The 24,592-nt window shown below is 32.3% G+C and overlaps 1 long non-coding RNA gene across 1 annotated transcript in view; it reads right to left on the bottom strand.

The window, feature by feature from the left end:
- The window catches only part of LOC131423580 (uncharacterized), a 126,111-nt gene that overhangs the window by 49,856 nt on the left and 51,663 nt on the right, over positions 1-24,592 (bottom strand). The window contains exon 2 of the long non-coding RNA XR_009225309.1: positions 24,403-24,483. This is a non-coding gene — a long non-coding RNA (uncharacterized LOC131423580). The remainder of the gene's footprint in view (positions 1-24,402; positions 24,484-24,592) is intronic.

Raw genomic sequence — 24,592 nt, 5'->3', positions numbered from 1 at the left:
GAAGGGTGGCACAAAATCTGTCACTATCTATGGCTCATTGTGTTAAACAAATATTTTTAGCAAACCAAAATAAATAGTTTAGAAATTTCTGCATTCCTTCTGGTCATGATATGCAAAATTCCTCCTATGTAAGCCCAGGCTAATGCAAGTCCTCTCTAATTAAGATTTTTGTCTTGTAGGACAGTAAAAAGTCAGAAAGATAGCAATCTAAACAGACCTATAAACATGTTTTTCATAATAAAATCTGATGTTTAAGATAATGTTGAACTTAGAAATTGAGCCCAAATCCCATGTTCTGAGAAGTATCATTTGAGAAATTTTATCCATTTTTTTTCCTATAAAGTACAAAAGATACGTTGCAGATTTACTCTTAGAAATAAAGTCTCTTCCATACCATCTTCACTGACAAGAGCTGAAGATACTGGTTCAAATTAAGTGCTTCAAAAAGTACAATTAAAATGGTTTTCAGGATTATAGGGAGGATTAATGAGATGACAGGTGCAGTATACTTTCCATGCTTTTATACAATTCTATATTGAATGAAGTTGTTATTAAATGTTCAAACATGTTTCATAGCTACCATCACTTAAAGGATGTAGAACCCAAGGATACAGTTATTAGATAAGTGATAAAGATTAAGATTTAGGAACTGCTTTCACTTTAACTTAATTATTTAATGTAATTACTTAAATATTTGGCCCTAAGTTATAAAGCAGCTCTTCTTGCCACTTTTGCTTCTTTTTCCAAAGTTCTTACTGAATTGTTTTTAAGAGTTACTTGAAAAGTTAGGAGCTTACTGATTTGGTTCATGAAAATATATTGGCATATTTTGCAAACAGTAATAATGATATTTATCAAAACTCATAAAAAGTATATTTGTTGTTTAATTATCTTGACTGTTTAAATTTAAAAGAAATTGGTCATAGTGAATCCTCTGTACTAAGCATTTTCCTTTTGGTGGATTATGTTGGAGACAATTTGAAATAACTCAGTAACCAGAATATTTTTTATCACCTTCCTTCATATATTAGAGGCAAAAATAAACATTATTTTATGAAATTAAGGAGCACAATGCTATTTTCAAGATCCTGTTTAATTTGAAATATTGGTCATTTTAAAGGTAAAAATGTGAGGGAAAATTTATTATATTAAAGTTATTACAGCTCAGAAATGAATTCCTGGCCAGGCATTTTTTCAATAGTTTTAGTAACCACCAAACTGAAGGGAGGACATGGATCAATACTATCTAATAATTGCATTGCCTGGTAATGGCAAATGCAACTATGCAGCAACAGAAGAAATTCAAGGACAAAGTGTTAACTTGTTTGATCACATAATGTTTTATAAAATATAAATCACAATTACTTATCATTACATAGGAACACCCCCACCAAAAAAAAAAAAAAAAAAAAAAAAAAAAAAAAAACCACGCTAGGATACATTTAAGTAAATGGGAATGTAAATGCAAATTAAATCACTTAGCATATTTCTATCCTATATGTATTGTTTGAATCTCAAAGTTTTGTCATTATGAACTATGATAAAACATTGAGATTCCAATTTAATGTAAGGCCTTATAAAACTAGTTTTTTATCTGTTTAACTTTCTTTGTTTTTTCTTCCTACTTTATATACTATACAAAACAAAATTTACCCTGACTGAGATACAAACAGGTCATGAGAGGAAATTCAACCGGAGAAAGATCACACTAATGCTGGTTGGATCATAAAATAGAGCATAAGTATACCCAGGTTTTTTTTCTATTTTTGTGCCCTGCCTTCATTTTATCCATAGCATTTACAAATATGGTCATTTGCTTACACATTTATTACTTGTCTATTCTCACCAGACTGTACACTGGATGGGAATACAGCATACAGTCTTTTTTTGTTCATCTCTAGACCTTAGAACCTTAAATGTAATGAATCTGGATAAATATTTGTGGAACAAAGTAATTGACATAAAAATTCATATCAATAGTTATAAAAACTGCTATCCACTTATTATTCCAAAATTTTTTCTCAAGACTATGTTTCCTCCTGTTAATATATTTTTATTAATCTATATAGATGGTTTGGACATCAGGTGGTAAACAGACTTATTTGAGTTTTAATACATGTGATTCACAATCGACCAATTTCATAATATTAGTTCACCAATTACATCATTGATATTTAACATTTATTTATAATAGCTGAAGACCACATACTAATCATACCTTCTAGCTTTTATCTTGTTTGAATTTTCACAAGGAATGAAATCCCACAAACTGCACTTACTTCTTGAACTAAACCCACATATTCTCTTCCACCTCATTTCATAATTAAAGAAAACAAAATTTTTAGTCTCAAATAGTAGGGGTGCCTCAATAATTCCTCCAAAACTGATTTCACAAAATAGGACATGGTAAAGGAGTAATACTGATTTTACTATGTAGAAGTTTTAGTTTCTTAAAATAGTACTCCAGTTAAAGAGCTTTGAAATTGCCCACCAAATGCTAGCATAGTATCCTAAAGCCGAGTTTCAATTAATGTCCTATGAAAGAAAACTCCAGGCTAATTTTTCCCTAAATTTGACTATTTTTATTTGAAATTGATCAGGTATTTTGGATTTCATGAAGATATATTCTAAAGCAATGATTTTTTTATAAGGAACTTAAGTGTAAACAATATTAAAATGGTTATTATGATTTTTTCCTCAATAGTCTGAACTTCTAGAATAAAACTGATAATTTTTTTAAATTTTGACAGTGACTCTATTTATTTTGACCATAATTATCATGCAAGCAAATTTGTGAAATTTTCTGTACCACAATTCAATCATAATTTAGTCCATATAGCAAGGATGAGATGACATTTTAGAATAGACATGATCATAAATAACCTATTTTACCTAGAATTTACAAATATCACATTTTAATATAAGCTGTTCTATATTTTTTTTATTTTCTTGTATAATTCCATTGCTTTAGAATTCAGACACCCATGTCTTTTTTTGACACACCCATTGAAGCTTAACATATCTGATTTCCTTAATTCACTGTTATTGTTATTTTTTGTTAAGATATCATTTATATAAAGTTACAATTTGTATTCTAAACATAATCATTTGAGCATTAATTACAGCGTCAGAATCCGGAGAAATCCATAGATTGTTGAAAATATTGGGAAAAAACAAAGAGATCGGGGCAGTCTGGGGTGATTTTTCCATATTTCACACATAGTTGGCTGATGGTAATTTTAATTTAAAAAATTTAAAAAACAGAAATGTACGGTAGAAAGTTATTCACCAGGAGGAAAGTAAAGACTACCAAGATTCAGCTAATGACTTGTTCTTAGATTAGACTGAACCTAGGTCACAAAGGTAAGCATCTAACTATTATACCGCCAACTTTATATCATTCAAGTCAAGCTTGAAAAAAGCACGTCTCAGATGTTGACTTTTGCTTCCCCCAGATGTATGTGATCTTCGGAGGAGAAAAGGACAGCATTAGGCCCTTGGTGCTGGCATTTTCATGTCTTTCTCAACACTGCAACCATGCTGTGTCCTTTGGAGATGTTCTTTTACTGGACTGTTCCCCAATGAAACTGGGTCTTGCAGTGTCAATGGTATCAAGAGAGATCATAGGGTACCCCTCTATATCTGCCTCTGGTTGATGTCAGTCCTGCTGGCCCTGTGGATTCTGGTCATAGCTGCCAACTTTCTCTTTGAAACTTCTTCCTTTTCATTATGTTTAGGTGCCTCTCAAGTCACTGAGCTTTGGTCCAGACTCAAAATCAAATTTCTTTCTTCTTGTCTCTCCCTGACTGATCTCAGAGATATTACAAAGCACATTAAATCTCCAAAGAGAGACAGCACTTAAAAGTGCTATTTCACTTTTGTGTTAACTCACAAAAGTCAGTATCTCTGACTGATCACATATGAAAGAACCCTTAAAAAGAACAGTATCACATTAAAAAAAAATTAAAGCATTTAAAGTGCTCTTCTGGGTCTATCTTCTTTTAGACTCTTCAACCTGATATAATGGTGGGGGTAGGTGGGTGGAAACTTGATCTAAAAATTAATGATTAGCAAATTTAGGAAATTCTTAAAGTTTGGCTGGATACTTTTTGTTTTGTCAGTGCTACTGGCGGTGTGAGTATTTGATCTCTCATTTGACCAGTTCCAATTACTTGATAAGAGCAAGAGCACCTGTTTTCTGAAAAATGAATCTCTTTTTCTCCCTTAGATAAAAGAATTCGTAGGGATAATATTAGAGATAGACACAAAATTATGTGTTATCATACATATAAAATTAAGTAGTATTATTTTAGAATAGATATACCATCTTTAAAATTGTTAAGAAAGCTGGCAATTAAGTGATGGTGAGATTTTATTAGGGAAGTGAAATTCATCTGGTTGACTAATGCATGGAAATGATGTCAGAGCTATGATTATGACATGTTTTGCTCCTAAGGAAGAGGATATTTGCGTTAACATATTTTCCAGGGAGCTTGAATATCTTGCCAAGTAGATAGAATGAAGTTCATAAAAATTAAGGTCTAACTTTACCAAAATAGTGTGCGTTTGTAACACTTACATTGCAAGGATGGAATCCAGACATCCTCAGGTCTTATAGCACAATGTGCTATTTTAAGGAAATGTATATGATTAATAACTGTTTTGTTATATCAAGGTAAAGCTGAGTAATTCTCAGTCTCACATGGCACTGAGAATTGTCAATGACTTGGAAGTCATATATAGATTTGATTTTCATAAAAAATTTTATCACTTAAACCTCCCCAAACTTGGCTCGAGAACTTTAGGAATATTTCATTCGGTTTTAATGTTTCAGAGAAGGGTGTGTGTGTGTGTGTGTGTGTTATTTTCATTTTCTGATCTTTGTTAAGGTGAACATACCAAGAAGAGGAAATGTAGAGGATGGACTTTGAAATATCTGATATTCCTAATTTGAAAAATCATTATTGCGTCTCAACTAAGGTTTTAGGAAATAGTATCTTCCATATAGGAAATACTATGACTACACATTGTTTTTTTCTTCAATAGCTTTTATGACTGATATTAAATTGATATTTCCCTTTACCCCTTAGGTGTTAAGCAACAGTTAGAACATTTTATATTTTAAACCTCGAGGCAAGATGCTTATGAGTATTTTTATCCTACAGAATGACTTTTAAACTTTTTATACTATTGGACAGAATAGACATCATATGTGAGTATAAGAACACTCTTGAAGCTTTCTGAGTTCTTAAACATTTATACAGTGTGAGGGTTTAGTTCATAACTCAGTTTGCTCCAAGTCAGAGGAGTTGACATTTTGATTCTGATTTTCACATACTGAAACATTCTTCCAAATTCTACTTTCTAGCTAGTTCATTTGCATTGATTTCTTTAGATGAACAAGAGTGCATCTCATTGACAGGCTTTCCAAATTTTTAGGTAAGGTAAATTCAAGACCAAACTCAAATCTTTATTTTTATTTCTTCTTTTTAAAAAATCTAATTGCTAGAGAACAAATATTACTTTACCATGTTACAGATCAATTATGATATCTGAGCCCACTAAATAAATCACTAATTCAATGGACAAATAATTCATATGATTCTGTAAGTGCAAAAACATTCATTTATCATGGCAATTAAAAGTTGTTGATCTCACCTGTACTCTGACCATAATGACCCAAAAAGAAACAAATAGGTGTAAACCTAAGTTCCTAGGCAACAGTGGCAAACTATATGCCAAGATAAATTCAAAGATTCATAAAGTAAGATTTTTCTATTTAGCACTGTCCTCTTGGTTATCCCTTTAAAAAGGGATATCTCTTACATGATATCAAAGACAATTCTTCTTAAATTAAATCTTATTTTACTAAAATGTTTTAATTAAAAATAGTGGTTACTTCTTTTAGATATATTAATTTAATGAATGTACCCTGTTTTTACCAAAAGTATTTATTCTCACTGAAATTAACAAGTAATAGCAAGCATTTTGTGACTAATTTTTATGAGCCAGATACTGTTTTATGCACTGACAAATATACACTCATTTCATACTCATAAGAGCTCCATGTGGCAAATATTATTATGAGATCAGTTTGAAGATAAGGAAACTGGTGTATACATTTATTTAAAAAAAGAAAGAAAAACAAGGTTACATAGTTCCTATTGTAGGATTCAGAACCTATTCCCTTCTCCAATGACCTATCTACATTGCCTATAAAAATTTTGCAGTATTTCTCTTCCCTGTCTTGGATGCCAGTTTCCTTCAGTTTAAATTTGCTTCTTTGTAGAAGAAATATCAAGATAAAAGTAAAAAATGTAGCTCAAAATATGGGATTTTTATTATTTTTCCTAAACAAGAGACAAGCTAATTTTAATAACATGCTTTTTGGTTTTTATTGCTTATAACATTTCAACAAGATTTTTTTTCTTGTGTTGACATAACTTAAAACAACTTAAGAAGAGGTAAGAATACCTTGGAGAGAAAAGGATTGATTGTGAACATAACATGACTGTGTACATTTGTTCCCTAGAAATCTGGCTTAAAAAATAAATAACAACAACAACAGCAATAAACTTATCCTAAAAGACCCCTTAAAATGTATTACAGGTTATTTTGATTAGGGAGCTATGTTAAACTATAAGAAATATTGGGGTGATCAACTTAAACTGTTAGTTATAATCTTCATATTTACTGTCACACAAGTATAGTCTATTATGCCCTTAATGATAGAGAGTGGGGGGAAAATTGTTTATTATTTCAGTTTAGTCTACAAAGGAAAAAGTTAAGACTGACTAGAACTACAGAGGAGTATCAGCTTCAGTCTGGAAAAGTCCTGAGATAAACAAAGTTTTTTTTTTTTTTTTTAATATCAGGTAGTACATTAAGTTTTATGCAATAAACTAATTAACTAAAAAAAAAAAAGGCAATTTACACAGATGCCCCGTCAAACACTACATGGGAAGCACAGATGGGGCACTATCAAGTAGCATAATGCTCTAGTACTCATTTATAAAATCTGCATAATTCTTCTAAACATCTGAAGCCCTGTAAAGAAACACATGCTAAATTTAAAATATATATATTGCTCTAAATTCACTCATGCTGCAATATATTTGAGTGGGTGAAGTACTATTTGTGGTTAGTATTTGCCTGGAAATACAGAAATGAAAACAAATGTACACACACAGGGAATCCCCTTGAATAAACAATATATCTGCCCAGCATTGCACTATACAATGTATTTTCAGTATATTGCTGTTCTTAGTTGGATCCATACAGGTTATCCTGAGTAGTTGAACTATTCACTTGTTGAAAAGAGGTATAAAATTCAGGAAACTTTATCTACACTATAGTAAGGATTTAGTTTCTTTTAAATCATTTTGTTTTTCAGGATTCGGAAGTTGATTTTATTTAATTTGTACTGATGTTAGTTGTATTATAATACCTTTTGGCCTGATGTTTGAAATGAAAGTACCTAAATTTAATAATCGCTGCTAACTGCACCCATGCATTTTCCTATAATGTTGTTAGTGGGAAATTTCATATTGTTTGGCTTTATGCTCATCTTTTAGTGATATGTTTTTGAAAATGACTCGAGTGCCCTGAGCAGCATATAGAACCAACATTAACTGACACCTGACTCTTCTTTCTCTGACTTTCACCTGATCATCTTTTCTGCCCAGATTCTTCATGCTTCCTTATCACTTTCTGCTTTGGGGGTTTTTGTTTACTTTTATTTTCTTCATGGTAAAGCCAACATAAAACAGCAACAATTGAAGCTGGGAGTGAGGGTTGAAGACTGGATATGAAAAACCTTCATGAGCATTGCTTTATCCTTCCCACCCCCCAGTCTCTCATCTACCTCTATTTAAAATATACAATAATGCAGTCTCATTGCCTTTGACCTTATTGGTTTCCCTTTCGAATGGGCACTAATAATTAATACAGAGCCACTGAGTGAAGTGAATATATTCTCAGTTGCATTGTTGAACATGCTAAATAATTTAAAATGCAGAGAGGACTCTAATGCTTGGTGGGGGAGGCAAAACATACCCATTTGGAAGGGGCAGGGGTTTGGAGGGTCTTTGCTTTTTTGTTTCTATTGAATGCATTTCGGCTGTACAGCTGGAAAGGGCATTCCTATAGGACTTTAAAGGCAAAGTAGAAAAATGACATAAAAGCCTTGCTTGGATTTGATTGATGCACTCTCATATTTGAAGTTCACTCAGAGCTTTGTGCTAGAAGGCCTGGGTCACTCTATCCAGCACTCTAATGAGACTGTGTGTGAACACTTCCAGCTTTGTAGGCCTTGCTTTAATCAGAGATTGGAAAACACTCCTGACTGATAGGCTCCAGAATCAGATCTAAACAGAAAATAACATGCTCGATTTGGCCTCTGAAGGTGGGTTGAGCAAATCTTTGTGATGTATTGGAGCATTTGCTGAGTGCAAGTGCACGTGGGGTGGCTCCTATTTCTGTCGGCAAATACAAATTTTTCACTCAGCAGGCGTAATCAGAGCTAACTCGAGAGGAGAAATAACAAAAACTCAACAGCCCTTAGCAACTCAGCATGGCATAGAGGGATTTAAGACTTTAGCATTTTATCTCCATCAGTATGAAAATGTATGAGGAAATCTGAACTTTGAAAGTGCAAATAAACACGTTTAACACATTGCAAGCCATTGATTTTACTGGATCTTTTGCTGGGCATCTTCATTTCTTTCCTTACCAATTTCACTGAAGATTTTCAAATTTCATGAAATTCATTTCCCAATTTGAACTATTTACTCACATGAGCTCCTTTGGATGAGTTGAGGATAATGTATGTGGCACCTATCAATGGGTTATTAGTGCACAATGATATTTTGATGTTTAAAGTTTTGTGGTGAATGACAAAAGATGATACTGATGGGCAAATACTATTCTTACCATTATTGAGAGATAATGGAAATACCCAAAACTCACTATTCAGAATTTCAAGTCAGACACACTTTTGGATCTCACTTATGGAACTTTCTTATTTCTTTTAATAATACAATCATGAAAATAACCAATAAAGTTTAAGTAACTGGGACTGTTATCTTCACAAGTTACACAAAGCATGTATACTCAGTGCCTTGTTCACATGATTTTCATTTAACTTTTCAACATTTCATGATTTTCTTGTCTTTATTAACATCATTTTTAGAAGCAGTTATACATCAAGTGTATAATGCAACTTTTTAATATTGAACTCCATGTACCTTTATTATAATGTTTAAAATAGGAGATCCTTCCTAGAAGCTCTATGCCAACGTTGCCCAAAATGTCTATGATCCTCAAGTTCTGTTACTGGGGTGACAATGTGTTTTATCATCTAAACTTGTCTAAGACATTTAAGAATGAAAGAGCAATATTATTAATAAGACAAAAAGTAGACATAATGTGGCCTGGGGAAACCATAACATATAGTAACCCACCCAAAGAGACCTTTCTTGAAATGATGTAGAAGTTGCCTCAATAATTGTTGGAATAATCATTCTTTCACAAGACAAATGTTATTTCAGCTTTTTTTTTAAGAGAGAAAGAGAGAGAGAGAGAGAGAGAGAGAGAGAGAATATTTTAATATTTATTTTTTAGTTTCCAGTGGACACACATTTTTATTTTATTTTTATGTGGTGCTGGGGATCGAACCCAGTGCCCCTCGCGTGCCAGGCGAGCGTGGTACCGCTTGAGCCACATCTCCAGTCCTATTTCAGCTTTTTGCATAGCCAGTAGTTTCCAGTCAACTTTGTTTCTACCAGAACTCCAAGAATATTTAGTCCTGTTTTACAGAATTTCTTTAGCCATTAAAATTTTATATGCAATTTTGTTTGAGGATCCTAAGAAAATGTAAACTGGCAAGTCCATGGTGTACTTTTATTCTGCTAATATTCGTCTTGCCTCTTAGAAGAACTAAAGTGACAGAAGTGGTTCAAAGGATACTAATTTTGCTCTGACTTTAGGGCACTAAAAATATTTTCTTAATCAGACCAGTGAGTACTAGACATCTAAACCATGAACAGGAAATTAACAAAATTCCACACTCTTCATTCTGCCTTATGTTCTAACCCCATCTCATTCTACTTTTCTTCTAAACCACTAGGAATGTTTATTATGAAACCAAAGAAACTGCCAGATCAGAGGATTTTGTTTCCCAGTCTTCTTCTAAGGAATCACTGATGTACTGCTGTCAAAACTGTAAATTCTGGGATCAAATGCTTTAAGCAAATTTCTACTTTCACTATTATCTGAATAATCTCACCTTTTCCCCAGGTTGGTTGCTCAGAATGCAGAAGAGTTACTTAGTGCAGACTAAATTGTTTTTCCCTTTTTCACTTGCTTATCTCTCAGTCTTTCATTGTACAACAATTTTAAAAATAATAAACAAAAAATAAGGGAATCTTACAAACCAACATATCACCCTTGACTGTTATATTTTTATATAATAGAATTTGCATAAATATTTGTATTTCATAAAATTACAGTTTGTTGAATGAGTCAATAAGCAAGTAGAATTAAATTAAAAGACTCATGCATTCACTATTGTATATACTTTTATAAATAATTATAAAAATGCAGGTTGGAAAATATTTTAATATTTCTATAGAAAATGCTTTTATTTTGGTTTAATACTGTCATTATTTTTTAAATTGCAAAAAAGAATAGGTTATTGAATATTTTTATGTAATTTTATGTAAAATATAATAATTTTCTCTAACTGTGGAAATTACTAGTAAAATTTAAACAGTTAAGGAATCATGCTCTCAATAAAATGAGAAAAACTGATTGCATGTCAAAATATCATAATGGTATTCAAGATTGTAGAGTATTTAGATGGTAAATTTTTGTTTATGCCATGTTCTTCCTTTTAATATAATTTCCCTACATTGGGGTATGTAGTATATTGATACACATAACTAAATGAAATGCAGTTTTGGAATAACTTGGTATAATTAATGTGTTTCTTGACTCTTATTTTTCTCTTTTCTATCATATCCAATGTAAGATAATGCTGTCTGTTCTGCCTTTTTTTAAAAAAATTTGATTGTTATATATGACAACAAAATGAATTACAATTCATAAAGCACAATTTTTCATATCTCTGGTTGCACACAAAGTAGAGTCACATTTTTCTTGTCTTCTTACATGTACTTAGGGAAATGATGACCATTGCATTCCACCATCTTTCCTACTCATATGCCCCTTCCCTTCCCTTTTCCCCTTTGCCCTATCTAGAGTTCATTTAATCTTCCCATCCCCGCCCCCAGCGTATTATGAATCAGCATCTTTAAATCAAAGAAATCATTTGGCATTTGGTTTTGGGGGATTGGCTAATTTCACTTGGCATTATAGTCTCCAGCTTCATCCATTTACCTACAAAAGCCATGATTTTATTTTCTTTCAATGCTGAATAATATTCCATTGTTTTGCCTTCTAACTGGCTGTTGGATAGGTTTGCTTCTGTCCATCCATCACTGGATTGGTTTAGACCACAGTTATCTCTTCTACCTGAATCCCTTGCTTCAAATTTTGTCTCTACATGGTTGTGAGAATGAGGTTTCTAAAATGCAAATCCAGCTTGAACATCCCCTTGCTTAACAACATTTTATAATACTCCACTACTTTCAGACAAACTTGGCTAACAACATCTTTTCATTGCTGATCTAGTACGTTCACTCCATTTCTTCTTTCCCCATTGCACCCTCTCATTCTTTTATCTTAAAACTTATTTCTTTTATACCTCTCCCCTTACCTTCCACTTTAGTTCTTTTTTATCCATTCAGACCAATTTTGCCATTCTCCTGTATATCCTTCCATGATAAATAAAATCTCTATAAGGAGTCCTTTGATATGCAATATTAACCTGCTCTTGCTTTATCAGATTTGACCATTTATTAATCTGAACTTGTACTATGTTGTAAGCATTATAAAATTACTCATCTCTCATGCTTGGTTCACAGTAATAAGCTAGACAAATACATTACTGGAACATAGTAGATATTCAATATCTATTTAATGAATGATCAATGAATGAACCAATCTATCAAGGAATTACTGGCCTCTGTGAGAATTTGATATTAAAAACATAAATTTCCATCTTGTCTACCATATTCTTACCATCTTGTCAACCACATTCCTAACACAGTTCTAAGTAGAAAATTGGCTTCAATCAAATGAAGTATCTTAAAAATAAATTAATTTCATTTCAGATCTTCAGTAATCTGTTTTTATTTTTCTGTTTCATATTCTCTCTCTACTCCCTCTGCCACACACACACACACACACACACACACATACACACACACATACACACACTCACACATCCTGAAGACATTTCAAAGTGAAATATATCATCAGCAGGCTCCAGAAAAAAGCAGAGCATTTTCATGAAATGTTGGGAATAATACTCTCAAAATCTTGAAGTTAGAATATTAACATGCATTTCCTTCTATATTAGTAGTAATTAACAGTGAACTTTATCTTGTGTGTTCTTCTAAATCAAGAAAAAAGTTTATGAAAATTTATTATTTTTCCAAGTCAGATGAACATAACACTTATTGAATTTTCTATTAAATTATTTCTAAGGTCAGACATTGTATTTTACTTCTCCCTTTATCCTTTTAGGTTTCTAACTTATTTTATGCATCTGAAGTGATATTTATACATTTAATGGATAATTTTGTTGTAATGTTTTTATGTCTGCAATTGTGGCATAACAAAGTTTGTAAAAGGAACTTATTTCATGTGATAAAACTTATAAAGTGAATATGAGTGTCTCAGGTATCTTTCTATTTTGATTATTTTCAAATTTGTAAATTAAAATGGAAATGAAAGAAGTGAAAGGTAGTAAAAATAAATCTATTTAAGCATAAAGTTAAAATTAGGGAAATATAAAAATTCAGGAAATTTTTAAATTTTAAAATTAAAAGAAAAAATTAAGAGCACTAAAAGAAATCGATCACTTGAAATATAGATAAAGAAAATATTAGAAAATGAATTTTATTAGGAAGAGTTCAGCTATGGGGACAGATTGAGAGTCTAAGGACAAATATGATTCACATTGTGTATAAATTTCAAGTGTATTATGTCTATTCTCAGACCCAGTCCCTTTTCTGTTTGCCTTCCACATATTTACAAGAAATAAGGTACTGCAATGTTCTGGTAAAATTTAGTTAATATTCACAAATAACAGTATTTTCTTATATGCATATACTTTTTTTTTCTGGAATGGGAAAAAAGAAAGTATTTAGCTGGACACTTGTCTTGAGTGACTAACATGGCTCTTGTCCTAAGAGATCAGGGGAAAAGTTAGATTTACTTGGCCAGATCATGTTCCCCTTCAAAATGTTTAACCTCAAGATTGCACAGTCCAAGATCAAGGCATCTGTATTGCTCTGTCACTCACATGATTTGTACTGTTACCTGTGGGCAGAGCATAAGGGAGGTATTAAATCTAGAGCCAGATCACAGCCTCCAGACAGATTTACCAAGCAGCTTGACAGTTGGCTTCCAAAACACAAAAGTCTAGAATCTTAGTTAATATGTTTGATTTAAACTCTCTCCACTCTGTTATTTAGTTATGTAAATAAAAAAAGAAATTCAGTAAGTGTTGCTATTCATGTCTGTGGGGATGACTATAGCCTTCAACAAATCTCTGGAGAAAATACTGTCAGGATCAGAAGAGAAATTTTAAATTCTAGTTACAACAGTTCTAGGAAATCCCCTGGAAAGTAAAGATTAAACTCACACTTCTATTTATTGCTAGGAAAAAAATAAATAAAAACAACAACAAAAAAAAAAACCCTTCTTAATTCCCTTTTTCTGTTTATAAACAAAGTAATTTTAGGAAAAGTCAGAGTTAATCAGTTCTACATCACCTACACAGTTTAATTTACTAAAATCAAGTGCCATATTTTTGCTTCATTTTAAGTTGGTGATATATTATAAAGTTGAACTCAATCTAAAAAGTTTTCTTAAATTTTTTAATTTTTTTCCTTTTTAGCAGAAACATCAGTTCCTTAAAAAGAACATAATTTAAAATTTCCATAAACTATTTTAGTTTTAAACTAAAAGTTCAGGGTGTTTCCCAAAGTTGGATTGAGTTATTTTTAAAAGGAAACAAACCCTTCTGGTAAAGAATATAAACATCATAAGAGTTGCTCATATGGGATAATGAGATAGCTTATTGCAAGGAGAATTTCATATTTGATTGATAAAGAAATGGAAGTGAGTGACATCAGAGAAAATCAATTTTGTTTTTCAGTGTGTCTCCTAATCCATTGTTAGTTTTTCTTTTCAGAAAATAAAATTTTTTCTTTTAAATCAATACATTTTATCTACTGTGTTGTAAGATGCTACAGAAAAAAAAACACGGAATCATAAAATATCAAAGAAGAGCTTATGATTTTTCATACTAAAAGCATATATTATACTAACATATTCTATTTGTTTTTAGGGTATATTTTATTTTATCTCAATTTTAGGCAAATCATGGAAAATAACTAGATTATGGTTTTAAGGTACGGAAATGTATAATACATAAATAGGATTCACAATTATTAAACTTGAAAGAAAAAAAAAAACTAAAGTAAGTCATTTTTTCTTCTCCAAATAAAAGGATCCAAGTGTTTTTAAATCAAAGGGGGAAAAAAAGCAAAGGTCTAACTGCCATGTAAACTCATTTTAAATGTCATGTCTTATTAGAACCTAATAATTGGGATGCCTATTCCCCCCCCCTTTTGCTTGAGCCATCAAATTTGTCAAAATTTTATGATAATTCATTCCATCATTCCTTCAACGTTTACATGACAGACAGTCCTAGTAAGGAGGAAATCAAACCTCTGTAATCCTATTCCTTATGTTAAAACTGCCTCCAGAGAAGATTTTAAAATATTCCATATCATTGCATGAGCAGCAGTGAAACTTCTCAACTCTGCTATGATTTCTTGCCTCTTTGGAAAATGAGGACTTGGCTACCTACCATTCTTGACCTTTGGACTTCACATTCATGGCTGACAGAATCTTAGCTCGCCTGGTTTAATCAGTTGCTCTAGTATCATCCTAATCCTCTCCCAGAGGGTGTGAAGCTTTCCCTCTCCTGAACGGGTAAGCTCCCCCTCTAGTGTTCACTGCTCATCAAATTATTCCTTCAACAAGTAAGAAAGAGAACTGACTCTTTTTTGGTTTCCCATAGAAAGACAATTTTTAGAGTGATGTTTATCGGTATCCAATGGCACAAAGAAGAAAGGATTAATATATATTCTATATTTTAAAAAATGTTCCTGCCTTTTGATCTCTGTGAAAACATCTCAACTATTTGTTCAGGGATGGAGCTCTAAGAAATGCTGCTTTTCCCTGTCTTGCAGGGAGACAGAGCAGCTGAATACATAGGATGAGTTTAGAAGACATAAGATGACCAGTCCTTTTTTTTTTTGGAAAATTTGATACCTGATTATGAATAGATGATACTTTATTGGTAACCAACACCTAAGATGTTTTTATTTGCAGATGGGTTACCAAAAGAGGAACAGGATGCGGAGAGGATGCTAGGAACCTCAGCATTATGTTATTCTCCAGATTTGGGGAAAAGACCAGTGGGAAAAAAATAAATTTTTTCCATTTTCTGTTATTAGAGGAACTTGGGTACATGAAATCCCATACACTAAAAGGTTTATCCTCACTGTTCTGACACAGAACTGCAGGGGGAAAAAAAGTGCATTAGATATTGGTGAAAGTTTTCTAGTGTATTGGGCTCAAAGGTTAAAAGTTCAGCAACTTCATTAAATCTAGTATTGCAGTCTTAGTGAGAAATAATACACATTTATCATATAATTGAGAATAAGAGGTGAGAAAAGAAAGTGAAAAAGAAGAAAAAATTAAAACAAAAACCTGATATAGTTCTGAGAGACTGAATTCCATAGCTGGTTACCACACTAAAATCTAAATATTTGATTTAGATTTTCATTTTCATCCTTTAAACTCAAGGGAAAGAGAAAAAAGAACGAAAACAAAAATTATGCAAAATTTTTCAAAGAAGGCAAAGAATCTTACCATTCTAGCAATTGTTTCAAAGGATTGTGCAAAACTTTGCCTTGAAAAATTTCACATAATTATTAACATTTAGGTTGGAAAAAATATAACCACATTATATTCATATTGGATTTACTTTTCTGAATTTTGAGTAATGAAACAAGTCATCAAAGAAAGTTTTTCTTAACATTAGTGATTCTAAATACATAGTTAGATAACTTTGTTCTTGTGTTCTGAGTTAACATATCTTTTCGTAATGAGAATACTTAGATTTTACAAATGTGAAAAATAAACATAACACAAGGGAGGGCAATTTCTGTTTTCATATTACTCCATAGTTAAAATTGTCAATATACTCATTATCATTAGACATATATCAAATACCTACAAACTATGTACACTTATATCTTTTCAGAACCATAGTTATATTTTATTAGGGTGTTGAAACTGAATTATTCTGTTTTGATCTAATAAATAACTCAAAATATTTTCTGAAATTAAGCAAATCATTCCTTAAAAATAATCACTACTTGCTGTTTTCCTCTTTGTCAGGTCATTTAAAATTACGATTGCTTAATATAGCAGAGGAAGAATAATGCCTTCAAGCCCTATAATGTGAGAATACCATAAGTTTTTGCTGTTTTCAATTTTCCTGGTTCTTTGTCTTATTAAATCCCATATTAGAGCTCTCAAATAAAGCTGACTTTAGGGTCTTTTTCATAAACTAATGGGACTAGGTGAGTAGGGCCTATCTTTAATCAGTAGAAGCTTTTTTGAAAGTATAAAGGACTAATACGGTTTTGGGTGAATTGAGTTATGAGCTTCTTAGAAGAAAACAACACCATGGAAGACCATTTCTTCTGGGCTCAAGGTTTTACCAGGTGGATGACTCTTTACTGAACTGGACTGAAATCTCAAGAATTTATCCATTGTATACCTCATATTAGAAAGCGTTGTTAAGACACAATGTTTAATGGAGGAGAGCACAAATATAAATTCCAATTTATATTTCTTTAGATTTTTTTAGGTCATTCTCTAAACAATTGGTTCAGATAAAGTTCAAATTGTTAGAAAAATTCCAAAGTAAAAAGAATCCCATCCATGGGGAAACACTGAATTTTATGAAACTTTCATTGGTCAAGTCCTAACGGTACAAATTTCACATCAAAACTTCTAATATGAAGGAAGTCATGAGTTATATCAACTTGACTAAATTAAATTGCTAAAGATTATGCAGCATTGTAAAGGACATATAAAGAGACTCCTATTGATCAAAGTGGTTACAGAGAAACAGAGAAAAATAGGTACAACAATAAAAACAATAGCTCAAAAGAAACTTCACTAAACAGAATTGCATATAGATCTTTGTAATATGGAGTGATTTATAATATGATTATAAAATATAAAAATGATAGGGGCTCAAAGATGATCTCATCTTCTATTCTCATTTGTCAAGTCTCAGGCCAGAAAAATTAGAAAAAATGAATTATTTGCTTAATGTCAAAGACTACAAAACATAGGAAACAGCACTGGATCTTGGTCTTTGGATGTCAATTGCAATGCTGCTTTTATCAAGTGATTTTTAGTCATGCTCTGAAGATAACTATGGGTTTTTCCAAAGAAATAGAAAAGCACATATTTTGGAAAGTTTTCAGTAGATGTGAATCATTCAATGAAATTGTGAATACTTGGGGAAGAGAATATGTAAATTCTTAATGAGGGGCAGAAAGTATATTTGTTACACTCTCAAAACTTTGGGCCTTTAAATTCATTACAATAACAACTAGGAGGGTACAATCTGTTATTGAGAGTGGGAACTACATGTCAAAATGAAGATTGAATCAGATCATATACTTCTTATTAGCAAATATATTGGAAAAAGATATCAAGGTAACTACTTAGTAGGTAGGTTTCTATAATACATGAAAATAGAAAACTCATAAATTCCTAGAAAATTCATAAACACTGTTTTTAAGGATTATGGTGAACATTTTTGTCAAGTGGGCTCTCATGTCCTTCTGTCTGTCTTTCTTGTTTTGTTATGCTGAGGATCCAACCCAGAACCTCTATCCCCAGCCTGGGCTCAATTATTTTCAAGAAAAATTACACACTCATTGATGCGCTTAATCAATAGCAGTTCCATTAATGATGATATAAGAATAAACTGTTTAATAGCTTTTTTGATTTTAACAGTAAGTTAAAAAAATAGGTCAGGCACATGGTGTAGAACTGTAATCCCTGTGACTCAGGAGGCTGAGGCAGAAGGATCACAAGTTTAAAGACAAACTCAGTAACTCATTGAGGCCCTAAGCAACTCAGCAAGACCCTGACTCAAAAGAGAGATAATAAAAAGGACTGGGGGTGTATCTCAGTATTAAAGCTCCCTGGGTTCAATTCCAATACCAAAAGTGAAAGAAAAGAAAGAAAGAAAGAAAGAGAGGGAGGGAGGGAGGGAGGGGAAAGGAAAGGAAAGGAAAAGAAAAGAAAGTAAAAATTGTGCAGCAGCACAATTTTCTCAGTTGGTCCTAGCATGCTAAACAGGCAAGATAAATTAAGATCTTGCTTAACCTTTGATAAAGACTGAATGTTTGTGACTCCTCAAAATACTCAGATTGATATTTAATCCCTGATATGACAGTATTTGGAAGTGGAGCTTTTGTGAGATAATTACCTCATGAGAGTGGAGTTCTCTTGAAGTGGACTGGGGTATTTATCTAGATAGGGCAGAGAGGCTGGAGAGGAAGGGAGGGGGCATGGAGTTAGAAATGATGGTGGAATGTGATGGTCATTATTATCCAAAGTACAGGTATGAAGACATAAATTGATGTGAATATACTTTGTATACAACCAGAGATATGAAAAACTGTGCTCTATATGTGTAATAAGAATTGTAATGCATTCCGCTGTCATATATAAATTTTAAAAAATAATTTAAAAAAGGAAGAGACTAGAGAGGGTAGTTTGTGGTTACACGGAAAAATCAGCCTCCTCCAATTTTAAATAGTACCCTCAGCAGCACCAACTCTGCTGGCACCTTGAGCTCACACCTCCAGCCTCTAGAACTGCAAGAAAGAGATTTGTCTCACCAGCACATGGTGATTTGTTACAGCAGCCTGAACTAATGCAATCTTCCTAAGATAGCCTCTCAATCAACTTTCAAACTCATACTTTCTACCAGCAAAGTTAGGTAAAATAATCAGATTTTACTATTTTAAAAAATCTTAAATAACAAGGCAAAGATTGATCTCTTCTCATATCAGTTAACATGTTGAAAAAACTATCATCTTTTATCTCTGCTGAACTTTTCTGTTTTCACCAAATATATTCTATCATCTTTCCAGCTATATATTTGTGATTTAATTAATTTAAATCTACTATACATACATAGAAAAAAGTAAAGTACATATATTGAAACATAAAAATAGTTAGATTTTGGTAAGATTATACATACTTATTGTTTCTAAATATTTTTCAATGATCCTGTATTTCTCTTCAAATTTCAGTAATCCCTCCTATGTGATATCGATAGCAAAATAATTAACACACACCTAGTGCAAAGGACAGGAAGAAAAAGCAGAAAAAAGTGGGAACCCGCAGTGAATACTAAAAATGAACAATTTATTTATTCAAGTATTTACTGAGTTCCTGGGTGAGTCTGCACTGCTGTTAGAGTTTGGTATACATCAAAGAACAAAAGGGATAAAAGTCCTATTTTTATATAGCTTGAATAGTGGTGGGAACCAATTACAAATCATTAGAAAGACAAACAAATTTGTAAATATAGGACTAGAAAAATTATCCAAGAGGACATGCTGGTCAATTGGGTCTGCCAACACAAGAGAAGTCCTAAAAATAGAAAAAAAAAAAAAAAAAGCAAGGAAAAAAAAGTCTAGAAGGAGTATTGAGTCCCTTTTGAGAAAGATTTTGGTGTTGATGTTGAAAGCATTTTCAAAAAGAGTTTGAATTTAGCCAAAAGAAAATGATCATAAGGAGTATAGAGGATGCCTTTTAGAGTTTGAAGTCACGAAGGAAATAAAGACAGGATCTTTACCTGTAAGAGACAGTGGCTTCAAAGTGTGGTTCATTGTTCTTATTGTGTTGCTGAAATAATGAAATGAATTAAATATCAAGAGTGCAGTTTGTGCCTACATTTAAAACAAAATTCATGAATTACAGGTTGTTTTCTAGTATAAAAAACATGGTAAATAAGTTATTATGTGTTTATTGGAATTAATTTGATCATCCTGTATAGCTTTTTATTTTTTAAGATCTCAATTCATTACTAGTCTCAGTTTGAAGTCCTTTTTTGATTCTCCTGTCCTCCCTTGCTCCAATCTGTTAGGAATCTAATTTTATGCTATGTTAATATATTAGCCCCTTCCACATTCTACTTCAACTATAGATTTCCTTATCCTGTTTATCTAGAAGATACTCAAGAGCAATGATGATACCTTTTTATTTTCTGAATCTACGACTCTGACCTCTGTGCTTACTACACACAAGACCCTCAATAGAAAATTGTTCAGGAATAAAATCATTGGTGTAAAGATTAGAATGAAACAAAACTGGATTTGCAGTTTTTATTCTAAAGGTTATTCATGAGACTGTAATGATAAAGTTCCCAAGATAGTAAACATTTTGCAAGGTGAAATAACATACTCCAAATTGGATCCACAAGGGAAACAGGAAATCTTGACTCCAACTCTAAAATCACACAATTACAAAACTGTTTTGCTCTAGAATGTCAAAATTATCTCTCTTTTAAAACATAATTTCTCCAGCCGGACACAGTGATGCATGCCTGCAATCCAAGTGGCTCTCAAGGCTGAGTCAGAAAGATCATGAGGTCAAGTGAGGCCCTAAGCAACTCAGTGAAACCCTGTCTCTAAAAAAAACACAAAATAGGGCTGTGGATAGGGCTCAGTGGTAGAGTGCCTTTGGGTTCAATCCCCCATACCAAAAAAAAAAAAAAGTAATATCTCCAGACACTGTATGGTACTAATGCAAACAGTTTAACAGTTTGATTTCATTATAGTTTAAGTGTTGTATTGTCCAGTTCATGTATTTCAGGAATTCCCTGATAGTCCTATAGTAACTGAACTTTCTTCTCCTGTAGATGAGAAGAGTATGATAAATAAGTAAGTAAATACATGTGTCACAAACACAATGGAGGAAAATAATTATCAAATATGGAAGTTAGAGAACACTAAAAAGTAAATACCCGAAGCCCTTCTATGTCACATGTATGTTGGACTGTGGTGGCTTGTCACCACAGCTATGTATTTGCTCGTGTAAGATCATACCACGCAGACAACATTATGTCCATTTATCCTTCCTTAACTCTTTAAAGGTTCAATCCAAGGATATCATGATTGAAATTTCCAGTGTGTCTTCCAGTGTGTGCTGATGTTCCCTGTGTTTCAACTATTTCCATATTCTTGTGTGTATATTCAGTCCAACATGATACCTAGCAAAAAGTATTAGTTTTGTAAAATTTAGAAGGAAGAAATGCTCAGATAATACTATCACACAGGAGACTTTGAAAAAGAGTGGGAATAATGAAGAAAGAAGAAAGGTACTATCAAAGACCCCCATAAATCATTAGGAAAAATAGAGGAGATGGTTTGTTAAAAACTTACGTTTTCAGCTAGATATCAGGTAAATCAGACCGTACTTAAAACATAAAGTAAAGTGTAAACCTAGCCTACTAGAAAGGGTAAAAAGTGATTCTGGTTGTAAATAAGGCATTCTGGTTCCAATAAACTCTACAGACATTATAGTAAAAATATGATAAGAGGAATTTAAGTAGGAATTAAAACAGAGAGAGAATTGATTATGACATGATTATAGAGGTCTAAAAATTTGAGGAACTAGATCTTATAAGGGCATATAGATAAACTTCATAATGTTACAGACGAAAATAAATATAAGGAAGTGGTTGTTAAGCACAGACCACCTCACCAGAAAGAAGATATGGATAATGCTGTTGCATTATATATTTCATCATAATCTTAGCTCCACTGTTGACTTTTCACATATTTCAATCATATAATGTGAAAATGAACTTCTTAACTGTGGGAGCCAGCTCTTACATAACTTTGAACCCCTGTTGTTTAGCACAGAGCCTATTATAATAATTCTATTATAATGCTTGTTTGGTGCTTTCCTTGCTAAATAAATGATTGAATGAATAATGCCTAAATATATGGCTGTTTCTGTACACACTATGACAATTCAGGATATCAAAAAGAGAGCATGTGGTGAAGTTTGACCAAGTTTTGGAGAAATTTTCCCTCTCAAACTTTTAAGGAAGAATGAAAATAATTCCAGTTCCATCTTAATTCCAAATAAAGTCAAAACTATGGTGTGCAAAGCACATGTCAAATCATTTTACTTGTATTAACTTGATTCCCATATCGACTCCCCCCAAACAGACATTATTCTCAATGAGAAAAAAAAGTAACTGAGCATAAGGGAAATTAAATAAATTGCCCAAAGTAACACAGTTTGTAAACACAGAGCTGGATATGAATGGGATCCTGGTTGACTGCACAGCCAGTGCCCTTTCCACTTTGCTGTTTTCTCTTCTACTGAAAAATGGGGGAAGTGATATTAGAAAACATAGTGAGGTGGGATATTACTAACTGAGAAGTTGAAACAACCATGGAAAGGAACACTGAGTGTAGTTTAACCTGTACTTCAGAGAAAATTTAAATGCCAAAGGAAAAATGAGACTTGATTCCATGGCTATTCATTTCAAAATGGCTCCAGTGGTATAAAACACTCAGAAACAAGAAATTGATAAGGAAACCACTGAACTGCCTTCTTCAAAGTTATTGGTACTGTCATTTACTAGATAACAGTATGATCTTAGGGACATGACTTTTCTGTACCTCATATCCCTAATTGATGATAACAGCAATATTTTTTTCTTATATGTCAATTGAAGGATTACATGAGATGTAATGAAAAGGAATGTGTTTAAAATAGTAGTTGGCACACAGTAGGCATTCAACAGAGGGTATCTTTCATATTAAGAGTGAAGAAATGCAAGTAATCAAATGATTTCATCATAAAAAGTACAGGATCAGACAAGTAGCAGCAGAGAGAAGGGAGCAAGTCAAATTGTATGGGACAAAGGTCAATGGGACCAATGAGACCAGAAGTCCATTTTTGGGGAGTGGGCAGGGGGAGGATTGATATAACTTTCAAAATTTCTCAAGAATAAAATGGACCTGGAAAAGTACAATTTGGCTTGGTCTGAGAGGCATGAGTGGTATGATCTGTGTGACCAGAGGCCTTTCAGAGAATAAAAATGTCAACAATGAAAATTAGCTTAAAGCCTGGAAAAAGCTGAATAAAATTTATGAATTGAATAAAATAAAAATAAGTGTAAAGGTCTTAACGTGGGATCCAAAATTCAAAATAATATGGAAAATTATGTCATCATCTTGAAGAAATATTTTATTAATTATTAAAACTTACATTTTTAATTTCTCTATATCCTTACCACATCTAACATTATATTGTATATTTATTTTCTTCTTTGTCTCCATGTTCATGACCACTCTTCTCAAATATCATAATTAAACAAATTATGCAATCTTTTATATATTTTATCTTTTATAGAAATTCCAAAATGATTGCTACAATAAAAGTTATTATCACTGTATCTTTAGTAAAATGGTGATCAAAGTGTCCAAGAAATTTTATTCTATTAAGTTCAATACACACTTATTGACCTTTATTATACTGTATGAAGATCATCTCATCCCTGTCTTAAAAGACCATTTGGCCAAACTGGGTGGACTTAGATTAAACAGGCATATTGCAATAAATATTTTTAAAAATACACATAGGACTTGGATATGCCATTATTTTCAGTGTATAATTTTTAACAAAATTTATAATGAATTCTTGGAAACATTAATTTTAATACTAATAATTGTGTAGAGTTCCTTGTGGTTAGACAAAAGCACTGCAGAACAGTAGAACAAATCACAAAGGGTTATGTTGCTGTTTTCTTTTTTTTTTTTCCTTAACTTCAACTCCAAATGAAAACAATTATATTTGAAACATGCATTTAAGAAATGGGTGAATCATAAGGTCAAATTATCTTTAAAATAGAATCAAATGACAATTGAAATCTCTTATGAAAGACATTTGGCTTAGGAAAATTGTTTTCTTTTACTTGAGACTCAGCATTTATACATTTGCTGTTTTAAAATTACTTCTAAAGATTATCTTGGTATTATAATGGAATTGTTGTGCAAATACAGCTTAATACATAAAATGAGAGCTATTACAGTGTCCCTTATGGTTCCATCACGATCCATAAAAAGTTCATACCATCCGCGCAGGTCTCTCCACAGTCTGCCCTCTGGTGCCCCAGGCCTGTGCTGCCACACCACATTCTCTAGCTCATCATCCCTGAAATAAAAAGCAAATTCTGAGCTTAAAAGGACACTTGATAGATGCAGCCTAAATTCAATTTCAGAAAATGTTATCAAAGACTGATTTTGAAAACAGGCTTTCTTCC

This window comes from Marmota monax, unplaced genomic scaffold (genome assembly GCF_021218885.2).
Source record: "Marmota monax isolate L192 unplaced genomic scaffold, Marmota_monax_Labrador192_F-V1.1 WCK01_AAM20220418_F8-fsc00018, whole genome shotgun sequence".
NCBI lineage: Eukaryota > Metazoa > Chordata > Mammalia > Rodentia > Sciuridae > Marmota > Marmota monax.
Note: the sequence above shows the minus strand (reverse complement) of the source record. Positions and strands in the feature narration are given on the sequence as shown.